General features: G+C 36.9%; 1 protein-coding gene across 3 annotated transcripts in view; it reads right to left on the reverse strand.

The window, feature by feature from the left end:
* LOC109053098 (netrin receptor DCC-like) overlaps positions 1-25,000 on the reverse strand; it is a 199,352-nt gene that overhangs the window by 172,923 nt on the left and 1,429 nt on the right. The gene's annotated exons all lie outside the window — the stretch shown is intronic.

Here is a 25,000-nt window from a genome sequence, read left to right on the forward strand (position 1 = left end):
CTCATCTTGACCAGACAGAACCTCACAGCACACACTCATCTGCAGCATGAATATGAAAGAAACACGCAAGCAAAGCAAATCAAGATCACAACAGATCAATGCCATCCTCTTCACAGAAACCAATGCAAACAGTCTAAACGATGAAAGATCTGACCTCAGCCAGTGTCCATCAGTCCAAACAGGCCAGTCCAGACTCAGTCTAAGCGTTATACCCCGTCCGCAGTCATTAACCTTCACCTAGTACACACTGATATGAAGGTCCAAGCTCAAACAGCTGGGCCTCAAACAAACACCCTCCTGATGATTTCAAAATAAAAGCTCAGACTGAAGACATCTTCAGCACACTCACTTCATCACTGGCTTTATAACTAACTACAGTAGATGTCACTCAATGAATTACACGTCAGTGACGAGCTCATTATAGTTATTATAGTTAACTAAAACTACAAACATAAAAAAATATTATTAAAAATGTCAACTGAAATACAATAAAAACATTAAAAAATTAAACATTTATTTCAGCTAGTTTCATTTCTAGTTTTCATTTACCGGTAGGTTAACTTCATGTACTAAAATAACTCAAACGGAAATAACTTATAAACTATATAGACATACTTACAAAAACTAATTACAACAAATAAAAATGACAAAAACATAAAAATACTAAAATTTTAACAAAAAATAACAATTTACAAACAAAATAAACAAAATATTAAATAAATTCTAATTCAAAATATTAACAAAAACTACAATACTTTCTACATGACAGTGAAATAACAGTCTGGGATGTTTTTCACTTTATAGTGTGCTCTGTTTCACGCACTAATTGCAGTATGCAGTGTGCACAGCTGGGATTTCATCCTGAACAGCCAGATTTAGCCTGAATGAGGTTTCTTATTAACGCAGGATCATTTTTGTCCAGACGAGCCGCCCTGAGTGGGCTTCGAAACGCTCTGTGAGCAGATTTCTGAGATGATGGACGTTAAAGCTGTGAGTCTGTAGATCGTACGCTCTGTCAGCGTCAGCGTTCAGGGATTGACCTTTGAGACGCAGACGGATTGAGAGTTAAAACTGTGAGCTACTGACAGAAGTTCATTCTCTCTGAAACAACTGTAACCAGAGCCCAAGTCTTCAAAACTGCACTAATCAAACTTAGACTGAAATAACAACACTGAACCTCGGCCAGTGACAGGTCATGTGACCCTCCACAAGTCATGTGACCCACCAGAGGTCATGTGACCCTCCACAAGTCATGTGACCCACCAGAGGTCATGTGACCCTCCAGAGACTGGAGTACCGCAAGGCTCAGTACTAGGGCAGTTACTCTTCACGCTTTACATGTTACCCTTGGGAGATATCATCAGGAAACACGGTGTTAGCTTTCACTGTTATGCTGATGATACTCAGCTCTATATTTCTTCGCGGCAAGGCGAAACATACCAATTTGAAAAACGGAATGCATAGTCGATATAAAAAACTGGATGACGAGTAATTTCTTACTGCTAAATTCTGAAAAAACAGAGGTGTTAATTATAGGGCCTAAAAGCTCTGCATGTAATAACCTAGAACGCTGTCTAAGACTTGATGGCTGCTCTGTCAATTCTTCATCATCAGTTAGGAACCTAGGTGTGCTATTTGATAGCAACCTTTCCTTAGAAAGCCACGTTTCTAGCATTTGTAAAACTGCATTTTTCCATCTCAAAAATATATCTAAATTACGGCCGATGCTCTCAGTGTCAAATGCAGAAATGTTAATCCATGCGTTTATGACCTCAAGGTTAGATTATTATAATGCTCTATTGGGTGGATGTTCTGCACGCTTAGTAAACAAACTCCAGTTAGTCCAAAATGCAGCAGCTAGAGTTCTTACTAGAACCAGGAAGTATGATCATATTAGCCCAGTCCTGTCAAAACTGCACTGGCTCCCTATCAAACATCAAACATATTATTACTTATAAAGCCCTGAATGGTTTAGCACCTCAGTATTTGAACGAGCTCTTGTTACATTATAGTCCTCCACGTCCGCTGTGTTCTCAAAACTCTGGCAATTTGATAATACCTGGAATATCAAAGTCAACTGCGGGCAGCAGATCCTTCTCCTATTTAGCGCCCAAACTCTGGAATAACCTACCTAACATTGTTCGGGAGGCAGACACACTCTTGCAGTTTAAATCTAGATTAAAGACCCATCTCTTTAACCTGGCTTACACATAACATACTAATACACTTCTAATATACAAATCCGTTAAAGGATTTTTAGGCTGCATTAATTAGGTAAACCGGAAACGGGAACACTTCCCATAACACCCGATGTACTTGTTACATCGTTAGAAGAATGGCATCTACGCTCATATTAGTCTGTTTCTCTCTTATTCCGAGGTCACCGTAGCCACCAGATCCAGTCTGTATCCAGATCAGAGGGTCACTGCAGTCACCCGGGCCCCCCGACTGAGCCTGGTTTCTCCCAAGGTTTTTTCTCCATTCTCTCACTGATGGAGTTTTGGTTCCTTGCCGCTGTCGCCTCTGGTTTGCTTAGTTGGGGACACTTCATTTACATCGATATCGTTGACTTGATTGCAAATCATTGCACAGATACTATTTAAACTGAACTGAGCTGCATGATGTCATCACTGAATTCAATGATGCCTTTAACTGTCATTTTGTATTATTAACACACTGTTTTCCTATTTAATGTTGTTCAGTCGCTTTGACACAATCTTTTTTGTTTAAAGCGCTATATAAATAAAGATGACTTGACTTGACTTGACCAGAGGAGCCAAAGAAGAGCTCATGATGTTTGATCTCTTATGTACTGAAATACTTTTTCGATTTTCTGAAAAGTTTTGTGTGACGTGACGCTGGTTTCAGCTCATGCAGTGGATATTCATCATTACGTGTAGTGTAAGGTCTTTCTCGACACTCTGTGTGACTCTGAGTTAATGAGTCTCTTGTTTCATTAACTGCTGTATAACGTGAGATTTTTCATCAGTGATTAATTCATTAGAGAGAGAGAGAGAGAGAGAGAGAGAGAGGCCCATCATCAGCAGAATGAATGAGGATGAAATATAATCAGACCCGAGTCACCTTTCTGCTGGAGTTTCGTCTATGAAACAGTCGAGCTTTTCACGCATGAACTGTGAACATATTAAAGCACTTTCACTGTCAGTGTGAAACACTTCTGTAAACTTCTTTACAACACACACTTCAACACATACTATCCTGTTTTCTTCTTTCTATATACTTCCCCACTTCACTCATTACATTAGGAGTTGCACATTTTATGCTATGTTTGAATATGCAATTGATGCATTGTCTAATTAAATATGTACTGATTTACATACATTTGCAAAGTGTTTTGGATGTTTTCTTTCCACTAGTCTGAAAAAAGACGTTATAGACGCAAAATAGATCAAAAACTATCCCTTGTTTTTTTGTATTCCGTGGGTAACGATCACTTCCGGTTGACGTCACGGCATCAGGCGAAAACACCAAAGTGAAACGCACACGCTCGTTATCCGTTTTTTAGATTTTTGATATTAGCACAAAAATGAATATCGGAAAACGAAGCGTTATCCGTTTTTTCATTTTGGTTTTGGAAACAGATTTTAAAAAAACAAGTCGTTTTTTTATTTTTTCCTTTTTGGTTTCAATTAGAAAAACGAAAGAACGAATGATACACGGATTTGACCGTATTTTGATTTCCGATTTCCATCTATAAACACAATCGGATAACGAGATTGTTTTCCGTTTTCCGTCTTTTAATAATTTTTGGTTTATATTAGGATTTGATTGTTTTTTGTTTTTTGTTTTCCTATTTACTAATGGAAATTGGGAAACGAGCCATTTTTCGTTTTTGTTTTTTTCCTTTTAAAACGAAAATCCGTTGGCCACCAAGTACACGGACCTTTAATCTATTGACAGCCTTGTTTTTAGGACGAGACAATACAGGCAAAAAACATTGTTTTTCATGCAATTAGCCCCCAAAAATTTATATTTGTCTTTTTATACAGTGTTTTTTCAGGCTAGTGTAAAGAAAACATCCAAAACACACACAGAAGAGTTTATTATATTGCACTTTTTCTGTTTGCGTCTGTAGATTTCAATCTCAGTCCATATCTCTAAAGAGTTTTTTCTCTTAAAAACACCAAACTTTACAGTTTTATTCCTCTCTATATTCTGAAGGTTTGTTGATATTTAATTCACATTGATTTATACAATATTTTACTCCTAAAAACACAGTGAAAATGAGTTTGTTTTCTGTCTGTTGACAGTATTTTCTGATAAATGGAGCGATGAAAAGAGAAATCCACAGTCCCCTCTGGAAGAACCCTTCAATAATTTTGCATATTTAGGCGTAACATTTCTGAAACCTTGCACAGAAGACGTTTGCCGTTCTCAGTGTAATCGATGACCTGGGGAAGTGTGGTGATGTACAGTATATTTGTTAAATTGCGAGCCCATATTCACCTGCAGTGTTGATAAAACACATCTGACGGCGAGGGATGTTCTGAAGTGGGAATCGTCACGTAAACCCTGCATTATTGATCGGATCACTCTGTATTTCCGAACACAAAATGACCAGCGTGAACCTTGACATCCGCGAGCTTCATCCTGGGCTTTGTGTTTGGAAACGGTGCTCTTTTAAAGCAGGATTTAACTTCCCAGCCTTTGAGAAGGAATGGGCTTGATCCTGAATCACGGAGCGGTGACCCTGAAGCTCATATCCAGGGCTTATCCAAGTGTGTGTTTGAGAGGCGAGCCCACCCTGTAAATCCGTCCGGCTCAGGCCTGATTCATTAAGGTATTGTTGAGGTTAAAGTCTCTGAAATGAATTTTCTGAGAGCGGCGGGAAATAAAGGACAGAAGGATTGGAAGAGAGCTCCGAGCGTAACGGCCCGACAGCACCGGACGACAAATAAAGTGCACGGCGTCTCCAATACGCTGATAAACACATGACAGCAGACTATGATTTCAGAATTTACTAGTGTTGATCTGACACTGCCATTGAACTCAACTGATCTGAATAATGACACTTTTGTTCACTGATTCTGTTGTTTTCTGTGAAGCTGCTTTGAAGCAGTCTGTATTGACTGAAGTGATTTAGAAATAAATGTGACTTGACTTGGGATTTGATTTTATCTGTTTATAAGCTTGCATATTTGTATTTGTGACCGCTGTCCTCAAGAGTCTCAAAGTGGAGCAGATTTCAGATGCATCCATGGAAAAACACTGCTCGTTGTGCTCTATGTGTCAGAAATGATCTGAAGGACTGGCCGTCAAACTCAGCCACGCATTACATGTAAATGTTTCGCTGTATGAAAACACATGAATCAATCATCCCGTGTTAAACAGCGAGGATCGTTCTGGTTGGAGGAGACAGATGAAGGGATGCTGTGTCTCTATTCCGCGCGTTCACATTTCTATCAGTTCATGCATTCCCTGGGAATCAAACCCGCAACGCCAGGGTCATGGGTTCAGTTCCCAGGAAATGCATGAACTCGTATAAATGTCTGAAGGCAGTGTAATCTGCTTTGGATAAAAGCATCTGCCAAATAATACACATATCTAAATATATTTTCCGTTCGCTCAAACTGTTGCGCATGGAGCTAAAGGCATCAAGGTCATGGGTTCGATTTCCAAGGAAAGCATGATACACAATAAACACAACGTGGGCGAAGAATCTGCCAGAGTAACATCTGACCAGCGCGCTCTCAAGATGATCTGATGATGATATTTGACAGAGAATTGATGTTTCAACAACAGTTTATATAAATAAAACCAAAATCTCGATACGGCTGCAATTTAATTAAACAAATATAATTATTTATACAATAATATATATTCCACCAAAATAAAAGAGTAATGGCTTACCATTTGAAAATAAAGATATTAAGACAGTAATAAATATTATTATTGTATTTTTGAGTTATAATGTAAAATATATATGTAATATTTTTATAATTTCTTATATATTAGATTTTTTGTTAATTTTTGCAATTAATTATTAAAATAGTAATTTAATATTTTTATTTAGTAAAAATAAAGTTTATAGTTATATTGAAAATCACAATTTCTAAATAGTTTATTTTACCTATTTTTAGTTTTTAATTTAAATAGTTTTTTAACACAATTTTTTAATTTACAGTTAATAGTGAATTATTAAAATATTCATTTGTTTAGTATTTTTTATTTAGTAATAATAATCATAACAGAAATATAAATAAACACATATAATTATTAATATGAATAATAGTTAATAAATATTAATAATATAATGATGCTATAAATGCTAGCCATCACAATCCGAATGTTTAATCAGAATTGTAATTCGATTATTTCCTGTGGAGCTCTACTAAAATGCAGATGAAATGTGTGAGATTGAGTGACAGACTCTAAAAATTCAGTCTTGTCCTGTGACTCCTAGATCTGCAGTGAATTTCCTGACTTTGTGCCGTGCCATTCTATGGACTTTAAATGCAGAAGCAGCAGCAGCCAAAAAAACAATAAGCCTAAACAAACACATCAGGCTCCTGCAGACCTTCGGCTCAATCTGCTCAAGCTGCAGAGGCTTTATCACAAACCTCCCACAAACTCTATTCTGTCCCCAACACGGGAGAGACGCGGGCTGTGGGTGACGCACGCTTTGTTTCGCCGCGCTACAGATGGACGTTCTGGCATCAGAGAGACGGAGCTGAAGAGCAGATCCGTCCAAATCCTGCGTGTGTGTGTGTGTGTGTGTGTGTGTGTGTGTGTGTGTGCAGACAGTGAAGACGCCGCGAGAAGCTCCCGCATCCGTCTGCGATCAAGTGCATCTCAGCGGCCAAAGCAAACACGCAAACACACAGCACTGCCATCAGCATGCGGCCCCATGTGTGTTATTAAGGGCCAGACTCCATCAGGGGCCCGCCACGCACGGGACCAGCGTCTCCACACCACCTGACTCCTCTGTGTTTGACTCCACGGCAGGAGGCGCAGTGAATGGAGGAGGACAGAACGCCAGATGAAATAAAGACGGGAGCAGATGTCTGTTCTTGCCTGATCCATCTCTGTCTGTCTGTCTCTCCTGCAGGGTTCAGCCCGCCTGCCTTATGCTATTATATCAAAGAAAACTGTTATCAATGCAAAAAAAACTATTAATGCAAATTACTACAAAAATACAATTTAAAGCTAAAAAAAAAATATCAATACAAAATACAAAAACAAACAAACAAAAAACCTATTATCAATGCAAAAAAAACTAAAACAATTATCAATGCAAAATACTATTATGAACACAAAAAAAACTTATCAAAACATTTAAAAATTACATATATTTTCAGTGCAAAAATACAATTATATCAAAGCAAAATCAAATCATATCAATGCAAAATAATAATAATAATAAAAACAATTATACCAATGCAAAAAAAAATTATAAATTCAAAACAAACTATTTTCCAAGCAATACACAATTATACCAACAAAAAAAAAACTATTAACAATGTTTTAAAAAAAATGTATTGCCAATATATAAAAGCATGTGAATGTTTCTTTTACTCTGCGTGGGGCATGAGCACACGCTGTGCGTTGTATTATCTGTAGTTAGTCAGAATCATAACAGAACAGACAAGTATTTTGTACTGAAAGCTTCTGAATGGACAAATAACTGACTTGATTTCTAACTTCATTAGACTGAGAGAGAAACACTTGAACCCTCATCAGATACTGCATTCATCTGTTAATTACTCCAGCACTCCATCCTTTCTCAACGCTTCATCTGCCGTAACTCCAGCCGTTAACCGCGGCCCGTATGGTCACAGCTCTTTCATCTATAACCCGCCCGGCTTTGTCCTTCTGTCGCGGTGTTAAGACAGAGGGGCTCCTGGGAATCAGCGCTCACAGCGGGGCCTCTTTATGTGGCGACACGAGCGCGGCTCAGTAATGACCCCGTGCCGAGAGCAAAGAGACGCCCGCCGAGCTCCAACACACCCCTCTGTGTTTGCACAACGCTCGGGCCAATTACCAGGGGCAAATTAGTCCCAAATACAGGCAGAGAGCAAGAGGGCTGAATAAATGAAGTGACCCTCAGCGGGCAGCAGCGACGCTTCGGAGCTCAGGTGCTGCGTGGATCATTACGCTCAGCTGCTATTTACTCACTTTAGATTTACTGAAGTTTGAATTTAAGATTTATTTTTAACTGTTGATATCACACTATGAATTGTTTTTATTTTATTATATTTAATGTTATATATTTTATTCATTCATTCAACAGCACTGAACGAAATGAGTATGAGTGAGTCATTGAGTCATTCATTCAACCGATTCGATTTCAGAACCACATGCTACTGTCACTAATTCTGCCACAAAAGATAGTTTCAAATTTAGCAACTGTTTCATTCAAGGACTCACTGAGTCACTGAATCAATCATTCAATTCAATTTGTTCAAACACATTGATTCATTCAAGAACGAAACAAGTGACTTTCTTTATGATGCATGTCATTGAATCATTTATTCACCCGGTTCATTACAAAAGCATTGATTAGTTCAAGAACAAAGTGAATTTCTTTATGACCGAGTCACTGAATCATTCACTCACCAAATTCATTCAAACACATTGATTCATTCAAGAATGAAACAAGTGACTTTGTTAATGAGCGAGTCACTGAATCATTCTTTCTGATTCTTTCAACTTCATCTGATTCTTTCAAAAACACTGATTCATTCATTCCAGAATGAAACAAGTGACGTTCTTTATGATGCGTTTCAATGAATCATTTATTCATCCAATAAAAAATTTAAAAAAGATTTTTACTGTTTCAGTCGTTCTACTTCAAAATTCCATGTTTCGTTCATTGTTTCTTTGTAATTATTTGTGAAATTTCCTACTAATTTCTGAGTGAAAACAGCTTCAAAGTAAATCTTGAACCATTTTATCAGGGTATTTTACTCATTGTTTCAATGCCTGTGTTGTGTGTATATGTGTGTTCATGCACTTTTACAGCTGTGTGTATATGTGTGTTCATATGCATGTGCATGTAAAGCACTGCATCATCTCTGAGTCCATGCATGATGACAAAACCCGCTGGAAACGCCCCTCAAAGCTCCCCGTGAGTCAGTGAGATCTGTGCTCTCCAGCAGCAGATGCAGCAGCGCTGATTAAAGAGAACGATGCCGTAACGCTCCATTCGTGAAACTCACATCCACCACATCACGAGCTGAATGCAAATGGGACCAAACGCCCTTGCAGAAGAAAAGACACACACGGCATCGTCACAATGATGTTCCACGGCCTGTTTGGGAGACAAACTGCATCTCTACGGTTGTAGCATCTTAACGTAAGCTGAACGCTAATAAGTACTGTGCAGCTACAGCACTCGTGCGTTCTCGTGTTATAAGTAGGCCCAAAGCATCACTCCAGGGCTGAAGATTGCATGAGACAGTGGGCCGCAAATGACTTTCCATGCATTTCACTCCAATTCCAGCCGGCGTTCTGCCTGGTTTGGCGATTCTTCAAACGATATTTTACTTGTCAACACACTGCGAGAGAGACGGTTATTCCTGCGTGACTGAATTTGACAGTATTAAGCTCTCGCTGTGGTAAAATTAACCTGCTGCACCACATCGTATCTTAATTAGGCCGAGTGACATTAGTTAAGTGAGAGGACGAGACGGATCAGTTACTCGCAGTACTGCTTAACGCTTCCATGATGGAGAAAACACCAGAATATTCTGCTGAACATATTATCTGAGTCCAGCAGAGGACTGTCAGCTTACCCACAGACTAATCAGCGTCTGACCGTATCGATATCACAGATTACAGACATATTTGACAAGATCAGACACTAGTCACTGATGCTCAGGATCTGTAGTGCTTTGGTCTGTGATGTACTGTAAGATCATCTTGCCCTTTCTTTGAACAAAACTACAATGAAACAGACAAACTCAACAGCATTAAACACTGAAATATGGCACTTTTATATGGAAGCTTATTTTCGCCATCATACTTTGGTAATTCATATTTAGAAAACTGAGAGATGATTTTATTTTATTTAGAGATCTTTGAATGTCATAATTATGACATAGTAAGTCATATTTATGACTTTTAAAGTTTAAAATTATTACATACCTGTACTAACACATAATTATGAGAAACAAGTCGAAATTATGACAAAAAAGTTTAAATTGACTGTCAAAATTATTGACTGAGACAAAAAGGCAAATTAGGCTACTTTGAAACTGAATTTTCAATCTCATAACTGTCATGACTGGAACTTTTTGTCATAACTTGACTTTGACATAACTTTGACTTTTTTATATCATATTTATGACTCTACCATAAATATGACTTTTAGCCTAAATCTTGACTTAAAGTCTTAATTGGCATTTGTCATAATTTTGTCATAATTGTGACTTTTTATCTCATAATTATGACTTTTTATCTCATACTTGACTTTTTTTTTGTTGTGATAATATTAACTTTATATCTCATAATTGCCATTTTGTCATTTTTACTTTTTATCTCATAATTATGACTTTTTTCATAATTTTCGACTTTTTATCTCATACTTGACTTTTTATGTGATCGTTCTGACTTTATATCTCATAATTGGCTTTTGTCAATTGTGACCTTTGTATCTCATAATTTCGACTTTTTATCTCATTCTTGATTTTTTGGTAATAATTTTGACTCAATATCTCATAATTGCCATTTTGTCTTTATCTCATAATTATGACTTTTTATCTCATACATGACTTTTTATGTGATCGTTCTGACTTTATATCTCATAATTGCCATTTTGACTTTTTATCTCATAATTATGACTTTTTTTAATAATTTCGACTTTTTATCTCATACTTGACTTTTTATGTGATAATATTGACTTTATATCTCATAATTGGCTTTTGTCAATTGTGACTTTTTATCTCATAATTTCGACTTTTTATCTCATACTTGACTTTTTATGTGATAATATTGACTTTATATCTCATAATTGGCATGTTGTCATAATTGTGACTTTTTGTCATAATTTTGACTTAGTACGTGAATTTCAACATTTTATCTCACGCTTTTTGTCATAATTTTGTATTAATTTTGATTATTATCTTTTTATTTCATTTTTTTGTCATTTTTTTTTGGCTTTTATTTCAAACTTGAAAGACTTTATCTCATAACTGACTTTTTATGTCATAAAATTGATCAGTTTCCAACTAAACTAAATGTTTTTTATTTCCATAAAAAAGGGAAATGCCAGCGGTGGAGGTGGGTGAGTAATGTAATCGGTGTATGACTGAACAGTACGTAACACCAGTTACACAACTACCACAGCAAGCCTCATAGGTCTGGACGAGAGACTCATAATGACTAAATGCTTTATGGCTGAACTTGTCCTTTAATGCAGATGAGATGAACAAAGGCCTTGGGAAACACAGAGAGAGAAATACACACAGCAGCAGGTCAGAAGCCACATGCACACTCACACAGGCTCATAAAGCCACTCCACAGTCATACACACTCATGACAATTAAAATGCACACACACACACACACACACACACACAGCTGATGGCAGGGCAAGCGTGGACAGATGGGGCCAATTGTGATGGAAATGAAGAGTGACCCTTTGAACACGCAGCTCTTTTGAGGACGAGATGTCATCGGCTCGTCTTTTATTTTAGCAGTGGTTTGTTTATCATCCTCTCGTCCTCAGTGCTGTTCTCGCACAGATCCGGTCAGTGTGATACGGCTCATGCAGAATCTCGCTTAATCTGTCATCAGACAACGTCAGATTATGTTGTAGAATGAGCATTGAGCATGTTGAGTTATGGATATGATAAACGCTGGATTCCTACGCATCACAATACAGTCCCAAAACACTTGGTTTTGCATCTAAAATTCCGAAGAGTGATCTGAATATGGCTCAGTGTGAGATTTATGTTCTTCATTGGCACTTTAATCCAGTCCAGAGCTCTGGGGAACGTTCATCGTTTATTATTCATCCACTTGAATCATAACCAGAAAGAATTCGTTTTTAAGAACACACTAGAATGCATTCCCATATCAAGCTCAGTTCTTCTGGAATCATTGACTGTGATTTGAGGGAAGATTCTGAAGCTCAATCACATTGCAAACACCAACATCATGGCTTTGATTCCCAGCGAATGCATGAACTGCTCACATCTGCTTTAATCCAAAGCAATTTACTTTGCACTGAAGGCATGCATGTTAACTATAAGGAAATGAATGAATGTCTTTTGAATACATCCCCAGCTTAATGCAAATTAATGCATATTCAATTTTAATGCACATGCAATTATTATTTGTGCAATAAAAACATTTATAGTCAACCACTGAAGTGTAAAATTGAAAGCAGCAAAGTTTTTAATTTATTTACTCAGAAATACAATCATAGAGTAAAGCCATGATCATAAACTATAATTAGTTTAGCACTGAAAGTGAGATATTTAGAATTCTTTGCAATTTAGAAATTTGTAATATACATTCATTCATGCATTCTTTGGGAATCGAACCCATGACCTCGGTGTCGCAAACACAATACTCTAGTGTCTGAGTTACAGAAATGCATGCGTGATGGTTAGAAGGTTAACTTGAATACGAAGTACACAAACATTAGAAAGAGTGATTTTATACCACAGTAACACTTTATATGACATTACATTTAGTCATGCAGATAATTCAGTGAAAAAATAAGATTTTATACATTTTATACCTTTATACATGTTCAAAAAATGTATACTCAGCAACGGTGTGTAACGATGAATTTGCACATGGTTTGTATTTAAGCATATTAAAAACCCCAAATAGACACGTAAACAATGTTAAAAGCTTGATTTTCACCACAGAGCACCTTTAATATTCAAAAAAGTGATTTAAATATGACAAAATGAGCTGCAGGGGTTGATGTTATTTGTTATTTGTTATGATTGAAATAATGGAACATAATTAGAAAACAACAGTGATCTTCCTAACATCCTTTTATTGGTTATTATCACGTATGAAACAAACATTCATCTCTATTCATTTAAACTCATTTTCTTCTTTCAAAGCTACAGAGTGTCTTCAATATTTCTGTTTCGGTGCTAAATTAATTATGGACCATGATCATGGTTGAAAACTTTATTAATTATTTTCCCAAAAAAAAAAAAAAAAAAAAAAAAAAAAAACCCAAAGCAATTTAATTACTGATGCTGCTAATTCAGTGAAAAAATCATTTATTCATGAAATAACCATGTCACTGTCTATTTTAATGTTTATTTATAATCTGAGTTGTCTTAAAATTCAGCTGAGCATCTGAAAAGGGCAAAATGAGCTGTAGAGGTTGAAATATTTATGTTATTTTTTATGATTCTCACAAACCAATGGAACATAATTTAGAAAACAACACTGACCTTCCAACACAAACATTTATCTATTTTAATATAAAACATTTTTCTCCTTCATGATGTGACTTTCTAAGTTCCAAAGAGTCTTTAAGTCAATGCTCCTTCAGTGCTGATCTAATTAATGTTGATGATCATGGCTGGTGATTATTAAACCACTCTGAATAAATAAAGCAAAACTTCACTGCTTTCAATCTAACACTCCAGCGGTTGAATATATTTATGTTTTTATTGTGAAAACAGATTAATTGCATGTGCAAGTAGGTTATTCTTCACTGAATAATTATTCAGTTTCACTAAACTGTGTTGAAAATACATTTTATACAGTCTTATCAGCAGACTCCAGTGTTTGACTAAATTAATAATTAGTACAGTCACATGTCATGATTATTAAACGCTCCGGCACAAACACAATGAATGTTAGTTAATTCACTTCTTGTTGAATGCATTTACTTACCACAGAGAACGACGGTGGGGGGGGGGGGGTTGTTTTTCCTGAGAGAACAAGTGGTGATCTTGTTTTTCATGATAATAATCGTCATCATCTTAGTCATCGTTGTTATCATTATAATTGTAATTGATCGCTGTTATAGGAATATTCAGAATTAATGCCTTACGACGGGTCCTAAACATTCAAAATATATTTTAAATATATGCTGAATATATGTTGTAAACAGTGAAGCTCGGTGAAATATATTTTTAACCTTCACATACCAGAATATATTTTACCGGAATATATTTCAAAATGTATTTCAAAAAGTTTTTCTTCAAATGTGACGTGAATGTATTGTATTCGATTTGAAATAAATAGAGAGCAAAGTGTATTTTTTAATGCTTTTAAAATATATATGTTTATAAAAATATATAAAAAATTGTCAGAAAATGTACTGGTAGAAAATATATTTATATAAATATATTTTGAAACATGCTTTAACAAAAATATATATATTTATATATAAAAACATATTTTAAAACATATTTTGCTTGTAAATAAATACCTGTGATTGCACTTGTTTGTTTGTCCTGTTTTTCTTTATAGTGTACATATTTTTACAAAAGGTTATGGTTTAGTTTAAAGGAAGGAGTTTTAGGATTAGTGACTCTAAATATCTGTTTAATGCTATATTGTTACTAATACGGTAATTTGTACTGCATATTTGATCTAATATGTTTGATATATTCTTCTATATTCTTAGAATGTTATATTTAGGTTTGGGAGTAGGGTTAGGGGATCTAAAATATAAATAATTTACTGATATAATAATTAAAGTGCATCTAGATCTTTATGATATGCAAGATTCATAAATATTTAACGTTGTTTTATGCTGTAAATATGTAATAATATTTATGGTTCAGATCATGGGAGTCGGAAGTGAAAAACAAAATGTGGGTGCATCCAGCATACTGTACGTGAAGTGTTACTGTAATCCAGTGCTGCAAAAAATACTAGATGATGCCTTTAAAAGCAGGAATGGAGTTTAATTTATTAGGGAATGGATTTGACTGACGGCGCTCTGAAAAGTGAACAGATATATGCGCTGAATGAGATACAGTAAAAGTGAGCGGGTCCAATATCATCGGTCTTAAAAAGCGGGTGGGTCTCGTCCCACACAGATACAGTGGATCCAGCGCCCATGGTTTAGATGTTTCAGTACATACTAATTATACATTTCAGCATCAATCAAAGCATACAAAAATGAACATTTTGTACATGTAGATGTTACATATTAATAGCTACGACTCACAACTAATTTCTACTGTTCAATGTCAGACGGTCATTTCCTGAGCATCCGGAACACAGACAAAGCTCTCCTTCAGCACGTGTCCAGATCTAGATATTAATGTACAACATCTCTGAAGAGAAAAATTAAAAAAAATTAAAGTGAATCTGAGCCTCATCAGGGCTTTGAAACGAGACTTCACACTGATGTCTGAGTGTGTGTGTGTGTGTCTAATGTAAAGGGCGACACTCTCTGTAAGATCACATTAATTCACTAATTAAGGCTTTAATTAAGAAGGCTTTTCCTCCAGCTTTCAGAGAAATGTATTTTCTCCAGCAGCTGACTTAAAGTAGGACAAGCGCTCTCTAACCACCGGCAAACATTAATCACAGCGGAGACACCCGTCTTTACATGTGATGAGTTATTCATCGAGTCGCTCCAGCAAAACACACTCCATCTGACACAAAACAGCAGAGAAAACACACACACACACACACACACACACACTCAACAGAAATATCTAAACCTGAGCATCACGACTGTCACCTCGAGAGAGTTCACAATAATCAGACTCAGACTGTTTCTTAAAGATCGATCACTCAGAAATCCTCATCGTCTCAGAACGAGAAATGTTTGTTTAAGGTCTGTCACTTAGAGATAGTTATCGTTTATCACAATGATGGTTTAGATTGTTTTTTGAAAAACGATTGGACTTTCACTGTAAGGACAAAAAAACTGATATTGGAGTTGATGGTTACAGGTAGAAGTCGACCGATTGGTGTTTGAATGTAAGGACATTGGACTTTCACCATTAATCGTAATGTACATACATGAAATTCACCGATAGTTGATTGCTGGAACTGCCGATATTTTTTCTGAGTTTTGTTCTGCAGGAGCGGCTGGGAAGTGTTTTCCGCTGTCATTAGATACTGCGTGATACAGAACTTTGACACTGTGTGTCTTACCTGGGAATTGTGGCGTTTGGTTTTTGCGCTGCTCAGAGCGGACAGTTTTTCGCCGACGAGTGTTCTGTTAAATAAGAGAGGCGTGACAGACTTCCCGCGGATTTAAAACAGATCACAAAACGGCTGTGCTCTCCACCGAGCAATACCGACAGTGAGTATTGCTTTTTCGCCCTCATTTTTTACAGCTCTTCCGCAAAACTTATTTTTGGTCACTTGCATGCTTTAATTTTACCATATCACGCTATGTATTGACAAATGAACCTCTATCATTCCACTTGGTCCTCGGAACGCCAGTCCGCGCTGTTTGCATTTCTGGTCTCAGCTCCTGCACTGACGAGACCTGGTGGACACTGTCTAAATGTCTCCTTATATCGAAAGATTGGAAATTTGATCTTCAACCACCCCCTACAGGTCCACGTTTATTTGAAACTGCTTTTACTGCTAGTTCAAACCATCATTATATCGTTCCGTCCCCCAGGCCATTGGGAAAGCTCTATCAAAATTATCCAGTACTCCTCTGGGACTGCTTGCACCTTCAAACATTAGATAACCCCAGCTGCTGACTTCAACACTCTTAAACAGCCTCAAGCGATCTCTACTAAGCAATGTGGACAACTCAAAACACATTTGGCAACACTTTCGGTCCAACAGACCACTTCCTCAATGCTAATCTACTCATTACTCCTGTCAGGTCACCTTTCGACGGAACATAACGCTCACTTCTCTCCATCTAACCTATCTCCTGTGTTATCCTCCTCCTTCACTCTCGCGTTTTAGTTTATATCCAGCTGGTTCACTTTTGCATTAATGCTGTGCGATGTACTTGAACAGTGGAAAAAAAAAGAAGTGCTCGGTATCGGATGCTCTTCCACCCTCCTTCCCACGTCGTCACCCCCCCCCCACCAACCCACTCTTCAAAACCTCTCTTCGCTACTGAAAAAATTTCCCAATGTATACACTGATACTTTGCAGTGACAAACCCAACAAGAAAGAAACGTCACAAGAAAAGAAAGAAAGAAAGAACTTGCCCTCGGATCCGATCCCCATCAAAGAAAGAAGAACGAACAAGAAAGAAAGAAAGGCCTCGGGTAAAGAAAAACCAGAATTCACATTCTAAAACTACAGAGCACCCTTTTTTTGCCAAAAGACAACTCGACGAGCTGTGTTCGAACCCATAGTCTTTGTACAGCTGCAATACCGTCAAAAGCTCAACGGACCACGGGGATGGCAAGACCGACAAAATAAGTGTGCTGGTATGCTTTTGAAAAACTGCCTAACTCCTCAGAAGATGGCACCTGGGCGCACCCAGGGGACACTTCTTGGAGGGGTGAGCCATACCAACGAACTGGGGTTCCTGCAGCTCAGTCTTGGATTTTTATGAAAGCACACTGATACTCAAGCTCTACTTTCATTCAGCGACGGTAGAGCAAATCCTGTCTGAGCGCCAGCTGGAAGAGCGCCCATCATTCACAAACAGACTGAACTGCTGGTGGTTCCGCTAAGCCATCGTTTGCATCACACTTCTCTATAATTACATTATAGTTTGTGCCGGATCCCAAAGACCATTGTTACAAACATGTAGACTTATCAATATAGGAAATTCAGCTTCACCTAAGTGTAAGCTCTGTGGCTTAAATCTCGTCGTGTCTTTCTGCATGTACTTCACCGCTTACAGTCTGTCAGAATGCACAGCATAGAACGTTTATAAATTCAATTGTTACTCCTCTCCTCATCGGTTACACTGGCTCCAGTAGCCGCTTTTACATCTTTGCCTACAAAAGTGGCACGCGCCAACCTTACCGAAACTCACTCAACTATAGGTCTTATGCACCCTCCAGAAGTTTGCTGCTCTAGTGAACGACGCCGTTGTTGTCCTCCCAAGAGTTTCAAAATCATCAAACTGATTTTTCCTGGACTGCTCCCAGCTTGGAATTGACCTTCCCCTCAATTCGAACAGCGGAGTCTTTACTTCATTTTCCAAAAACATCTAAAACTCATCTTTTTTCGCCTGCACTTTAACCAACTAATCTAGTACTACCTTTTTTTTCCTTTCATCATATTCCCAAAAAACAAAAAAAAAAAACCCTGGCTACGTGTTCTGTACTACACTAACTGAGACTTGTCATAGCACTTGTATACCGTTGTTGTTCTTCGTTGATCTGATTGTTTCTACTGTTCTCATTTGTATGTCGCTTTGGATAAAAGCGTCTGCCTAAATGACTAATGTAAATGTAATGTAAATGTATTCAGTAGATTGTGCTTTCTCTTTCCATTTGCTCATTTATTTTTTTTTTTTTAATGAATTTAGTAATCATTTATGATTTTTTAGATATAAGTCAAATAAATCGAGAGACTAAGCAAATAAATCGAGAGACTATACACACAATATCCATGTGTATGTAATTTTTAAATGCTATGGCCTTTGTGTGGATATTAAAAGACGGCCATCTTTAAGAATGAGTGTATTTGTAACATTAAGATTAATGAAAGCTGTAGAAGTATTGTTCCTTGCTAGAGTGTGTTAATTTCAGTGTTTACTGATATAAAGTTGCTTCATTAATTAATGAACTATGAACTGACTTTAATGATCAGTATATAACTAATATTAATATTTTTATTTATTTACAAAGGATGATTCAGTACTGTTTTTTTATAGTTTTTTTTTTTTTTAACTTTCGTTCAGTATCCATTTTACAAAGTATCGGTTGATTAATCGGTATCGGCCAGTGTGGTCCAACCTAGCTATCGGTATCGGTTAAATCTACTATCGGTCAAACTCTCGTAACTGGACAGTCTAGAGAGATTTTGGAGAATCTTCTTGAATTTGAACAGCTTCGGTTGAGTGTGTGAGAAAGAAAAACAGGCAATTTGTTGTTCCTTTAGTTTCTGTCTTTGTTCCTCATATGAAGAACTCAGGATTCGATTTACTACGGTACACAAACTAATAACTAGGTCTCTGCTCAGCAGACGTGTAGAAATGCAGCTGAGATGGTTTTCATTGAAACTACTTTCTTACCTTGAAATATTACCAGCAGAAATTAAAAAATGGACTTTATTTCAACGAAATACATACAAACATTGAATTAATTACTTTAAATTGGTGTACTAAAATACTATAATAATAATAATAATAATAAAACTATATAAATATTTAAAAATATATTTTAAAAATAAAAATATTTATATATTAATTACAAATTTTTTAAATTAAAATAAAAATTGAAAAAGTACTCAAAATATTAATATCTCAATGATACTAAAATAACACTGATTAAATTAATAATCTCACTGTCATAAAGACACTTATATTTAGGCAGTTTTTAACAAAAAGAATGAGAAACACCGCTTCATGAAATATTTATGGCCAGAAATCTCAGTTTCTCAGTTCTGTGATTTTCTTCTGTATTTGATCTCCCTGGATTTTAGCAGAGGACGGCAGACATCACGCTCTCACAGAAATCACCAACAATCTCAAACTAATGAGATTCTGTGCCCTTCGATTAACCTTCAGCCTCGGTCAGACGCAGAACTTCACACAAACTCTCCACAAACGCACAAAGCTCCATCCGTCGCTCTCGATCAGCTCAGCGCTTCACTGGCATGAGCTAGCTAATAGAAGGAGAGCGGCGCGGCCGGCGGTCACGGCACACACGATGATTACAACAGCCTCCGGTCTGCTGGGACAAACGTCAGAGCACGTTAGAGCCGCGTCAACCGCGCTCGGTCCTTCATAACGAGCCACCGCAGGGCATGATTTTACTGCTGTTTAGGGCTGTTGTTTTAATGACGCAAGACAAAATCACAGTCATGTGCATCTCGAGCGGCTTATTAGAGCAGAACAAGCACTCAACACCAACAAACCTCTGACATTAAACATTCACCTCAGCGCTCAGATCATCCTTTCACCGCTCATCATCACGAACCCATCAGAGCAGCCTTTTCACTGACTGTGACGATATATTTCCACAGTTATCAACCTCTGTTTAGAATTTACATCTATTTGTAAAACCTTTGATTGAATATATATATATATATATATATATATACACACATTTATGATTCTTTACTTTGTGTTAATAATTTTTTAGCAGTTTCCATTCACCACTATAGTGAGGAAATTATTCTTTTGATGAGTAAGTCATTGAATCATTGACTTAACTGATTTGTTCAAATACACTGAATCATTTAGGAATGAAACAATCGATTTGTTTTATGAGTGAGTTAATGAATCACTGATTCAATCAATTTATTTAAAAGCACTGAATCATTTAGAAACAAAACAAGTGACTGTCTTTATTAGTGAGTCACTGAATCATTGATTCAATTGATTTGTTCAAATCCACTGAATCGCTCAGTAACAAATCAAGCGACTGTCTTTATGAGTGCATCACTGAATCACTGATTCAATCGATTCATTTAAAAACAATGAATCATTCAGGAGCAAAATGATTTGTTTGGGACTATATTAGCTGGCAAAGCAAAAACAAAGTGAAAGTGAGTTACTGAATATTAACTTGTTATTGAACTGTTGTATTAAAGCAATGTGTCTGTTACTCCAATAACTTAAAACTGTTTAATGTCTGGTATTTTCCATAAAAAAAAACCATGAAAACATGTTTCTCAATCAGAAACTTTGGAAACTACTCAGTCTATTACATATGTTCTCAGGGAAAAAGACAAAATAGACTATACATGTTTACAGAAATGTGAAAATCCCCGTCTGCGGTGCATCACTGACCCTGGACCAGCGTTTAACCCTCACGAGTGTATTTCTGACCGCTGACTGTACAGCAGACGCTCTTAGTGAAGCACGGCGGCTGAATTTATGAGCACTTATGGAGATTAGTGAAGCACAAGAGCGTTTGGACCGCGCAGAAGAGTCTCCCATCGTGCAGCATCACAGGAGGAAAGTGTAATTATTAATTCACAGCATGATTAGCTGTTGAGCTCAAGAGCTCTTGAGATGAGTTATGAAAATGACAAGTGCAGCACGCCATCTCTGACTGACACGAGGACTTTAAACCTCCGATAAACACTGCGGTTACGTTTGTGCTTAAAGCCGGAGTCTCACTGAACCGTCACGAGCCAGCAACTCTACTGTGTACTGAAACACTATGAAACATGCTAAAGCAAGTCTCACAAAGCATATATACTTCTCCATTATCTGTCTGTATCACCAGCGTTCAGTGATGGAGTGATTGACAGCTGTCCGTCATCTGCTGCATGTGATTCTGCTGCTGCTCTCTGATCAAACAGTGTTTCAGAGATGATTCAAAGATTCAAAGACTGATCGAGCTCAAAGGATCAGCTAGAAATATGTTTCTGTCGACTGAAATGAGACTCAATACTATTACATAGCACTAACTGACCAATACTTGATAAACAACCATGGCCCTAATGGCATTTAAATACTTGCTTGTATTTACTTGTAAGAGGCTTCAGATCAAATGAATGAAAAAGCATATGTTGAGTGAATAAATGCAAATGCTATATTTAACGAACAGTTAGTTCTGGTGTTAGTGGGTTTTACAGTGACTCTTTCTTTAAGTTTCACAGTTACACCAGTAACTGGTTTAAAGTGACTGTCAGTATGAGTGAGTCACTGAATCACTGACTCAATCAGTTCTTTCGGAAATACAGATTCATTCAGGAACAAAACAAACAACTGTCTGCATAAGTGAGTCATTGAATCATTGACTCAATCAATTCTTTCGAAAACAGTGATTCATTCAGGAACAAAACAAACGACTGTCTGTATGAGTGAGTCACTGAATCATTGACTCAATCAATTCTTTCAAAAACAGTGAATCACTCAGGAACAAAACAAGCAACTGTTTGTATGAGTGAGTCACTGAATCATCGACTCAATCAATTCTTTCGGAAATACAGATTCATTCAGGAACAAAACAAGCAACTGTCTGTATGAGTGAGTCATTGGAACACTGATTCACTTGATTTAAAAAACTAAATTGTGCAGGAACAAAACAACACTGCTGTTGCAATGATTCGCTGAGACTATCTTTGTTGGCGAAGCAAACACAAAAATTTGTCAATATTTTACTCAATATTAATTTGATATTATTGTTCCACATTAAACATACATGCAGTCTACTTCTCATATATCTGAGCAATTTTCATTCTCACAAGGATAAGAGAAACTAAATGCAAATTACATTATTCTAACTGAGATTTTTTTTATATAGAAAATTAGGTTGAAAACATTTCTCAACCAAAAAACTCCCCAATCTATTACAGAAAACAATATGGCTTTCTATGAAAACAGAATGAAATAAACAGATGCATGTGTATCTTGATGTAACTGAGGGTGTATGGAGGTGTAACTGCAGTAAACACACATCTCTCCTGAGAATCCTAACAGCGATCCGCTCCTGGCACATCATCCCGTGTGTTTGCGTCCTGTTTCATGAGCCATACGTTTGAGTTTCTCACTGCGGGGAGCTGTAGGAGGTGAAACACAAACCGTTCGAACATGAGAAGCACATCTGAAGGTAAACAAGCTAACAGAGTCATTCACACACCATCACTGACACCACAAACTGTTATAACATGAGAAGAAAATCTGAAGGTAAAAAAGACACACACACACACACACACACACACACACTCACAGCACTGCCATGTGTTCCTGATTCCTGATTGAGGTGAAAAATCACAAACTATCGGCTCGAGACTTCAGAAGTAGATCAGCTGCATGTAATACCTGAACACAGATCGATCCGCGAACAAAGAGAGTAAAAGAGATCGAGCTGAAGAAGAGAACGCGTGCAGACACCTGCTGCAGAGCCGAGCTGATGAGTTTCTAGAGAAGCGGCGCTTCTGAACGCAGATCTGAATCCAGCCGCGGTGTTTTAAATGATTCCTCTGCCAAACCTGCAGCGATGCATCACCGATGAACTGTTAGTTCTTTGTGTTGTTTATGTGTAATGTTGTTTAAACCATCTGACACTTGTAACTTGTATTAACGTTCAAAAAAGTTAGAACATCCAACTAAAATGATTCAAAAAAACATTCCATGAACAATGTATAGGCCTAAATATATATATATTTTTTTTTTTTTTTGCTAATATTTTGAGAAGTTTTAAAGACCAGATAACTAAACAAGTATTTGATCGACATTACTAGAAGAATGTTTGTTCATAATGTTGAGAGAACTTTGCCAGAACGTTCTGAGAAGATTCCAAGAGGGTTTTTCGTAGCAAGAACCATTTCTGGTTCCTCAAAGAACCTTTCAGTGATTCTTAAAAGAACCGCTTTTCTTACAACTGTGTTCCATAAAGAACCATTTCTCCAGTGGAAAGACTGATGGATGTTAAAGGTTCGATGCCACTGACGAACCTTAATGTTAATTCAGCAAACACCAGTAACGACCATCAAGGGATGTTTAAAAAAAATAAGGTTGAAAAAAAATAAAAAATTCTCAGCTGGAAACTTTGGAAATCTGTTACAAAAACCATTCTACACACAAGACACATGGTTTGGGGAAACACCTGATGGTTTGTTAAGAAGGAGAATTTCTCTTCCAGAGGAGTTTGATTCCATTTAAAGAGCGAGACATGCAGCCGGTTTGCGGGATGACATCTATTCAGATCCATACGGTGAACTTCACTTCCCGCACCTGCGAGTCTCCTGAGCGCCTGACGGAGACACACACACATCGGTTTCCAATTGAGATGTCTGAGAAAATTAACAATCAGTGAAAGAACGCAATCGTGAATTGAGCTGAAAACAGCAGGTGCGAGGTTCTCTCCAGTCCGCTGTGAGAAGAACAGGATGTGTGACGCGTCTGATGTGACCTGCGTTTGACTGGAAGCATCCTATGAAGAGGAAATCGTGACACGGAGGATTTTCTATACAACGACTGGAGACCACAGCAGTGGACGAGAAAGCAGAAACATAAAGATATTTTCACAAACTGAAATGATTTTGCTTATCCAAAAAACTGGGCACCAATAAACACCAGCGTTATGAGCCATACAACTCTACATGAATTCAAATGAACTAGAATTAAAACATGAATAAATTATGACAGAATCAGTCTATTATTTAGAAAAACTCATTTCCAGTCATTTGTGTTTAAAATATAATAATAATAATCACACTCCGAGCGACTGGCATAAATATAGAAATGTAAATTTTTCCAGACCTGGAAATTTTGAAATGATCCCATATTTGCATGTTTTCCATGATGGTGAAATAGATGTTGATTATTTACATTTATGCATTTAGCAGACACAAGCGACTTACAGAGCATTCAGGCTACCATTTTTTTTTCCCTGGGAATCAAACCCACAACCTTTTGCACTGCTAACGCAATGCTCTCCCACTGAGCCACAGGAACACTTCAGTTTAAGTTGTAGGATATTTTGTTGTTTTTAATGGTTTTTGATTATGTGTTTTTACTGTTATTAAAAATAAGGGTTTTTTATGGTTGTTTTTGGAGCGTTTCAGTGATCAGTTCTTAAAGAAATCTTTTCTACTCTTAATTTTAGTTGTTTTTTATTTGTTTTGATGGTTCCATGAAGAACCTTTAACATCCATGGAATTTTTTTGCATTAAAAACATTTAATTTCATTAGATTATTTTCTTTTCTTCACATAAGGAAAAATGTCATTTTGAGAACTGTTCACGGGAAGGTATTTAAGGGAAACTGTTCTTTAGCATCACTTTGGAAGAAAAAAAACTTTTTGATTTTTTTTTTAAAGAGAGATAGAGCATTTCTGTTTCTATAAGTTCATGAAGCCACAGACATGATGATATTCATTAATGATTTGTGATCAAGTTTCAAGCAATGCCTGTATTGCTCAGAACAGTCTGCCAGCTGATGATGACGCGCTGCGAATGAGAGCGTCTGATAAATGCTGAACGAATAAATATCTGGTTTACTACACGAACACAAATGTTCACATGAACGGTCG

This window comes from Cyprinus carpio, chromosome A5, assembly GCF_018340385.1.
Source record: "Cyprinus carpio isolate SPL01 chromosome A5, ASM1834038v1, whole genome shotgun sequence".
Lineage (NCBI taxonomy): Eukaryota > Metazoa > Chordata > Actinopteri > Cypriniformes > Cyprinidae > Cyprinus > Cyprinus carpio.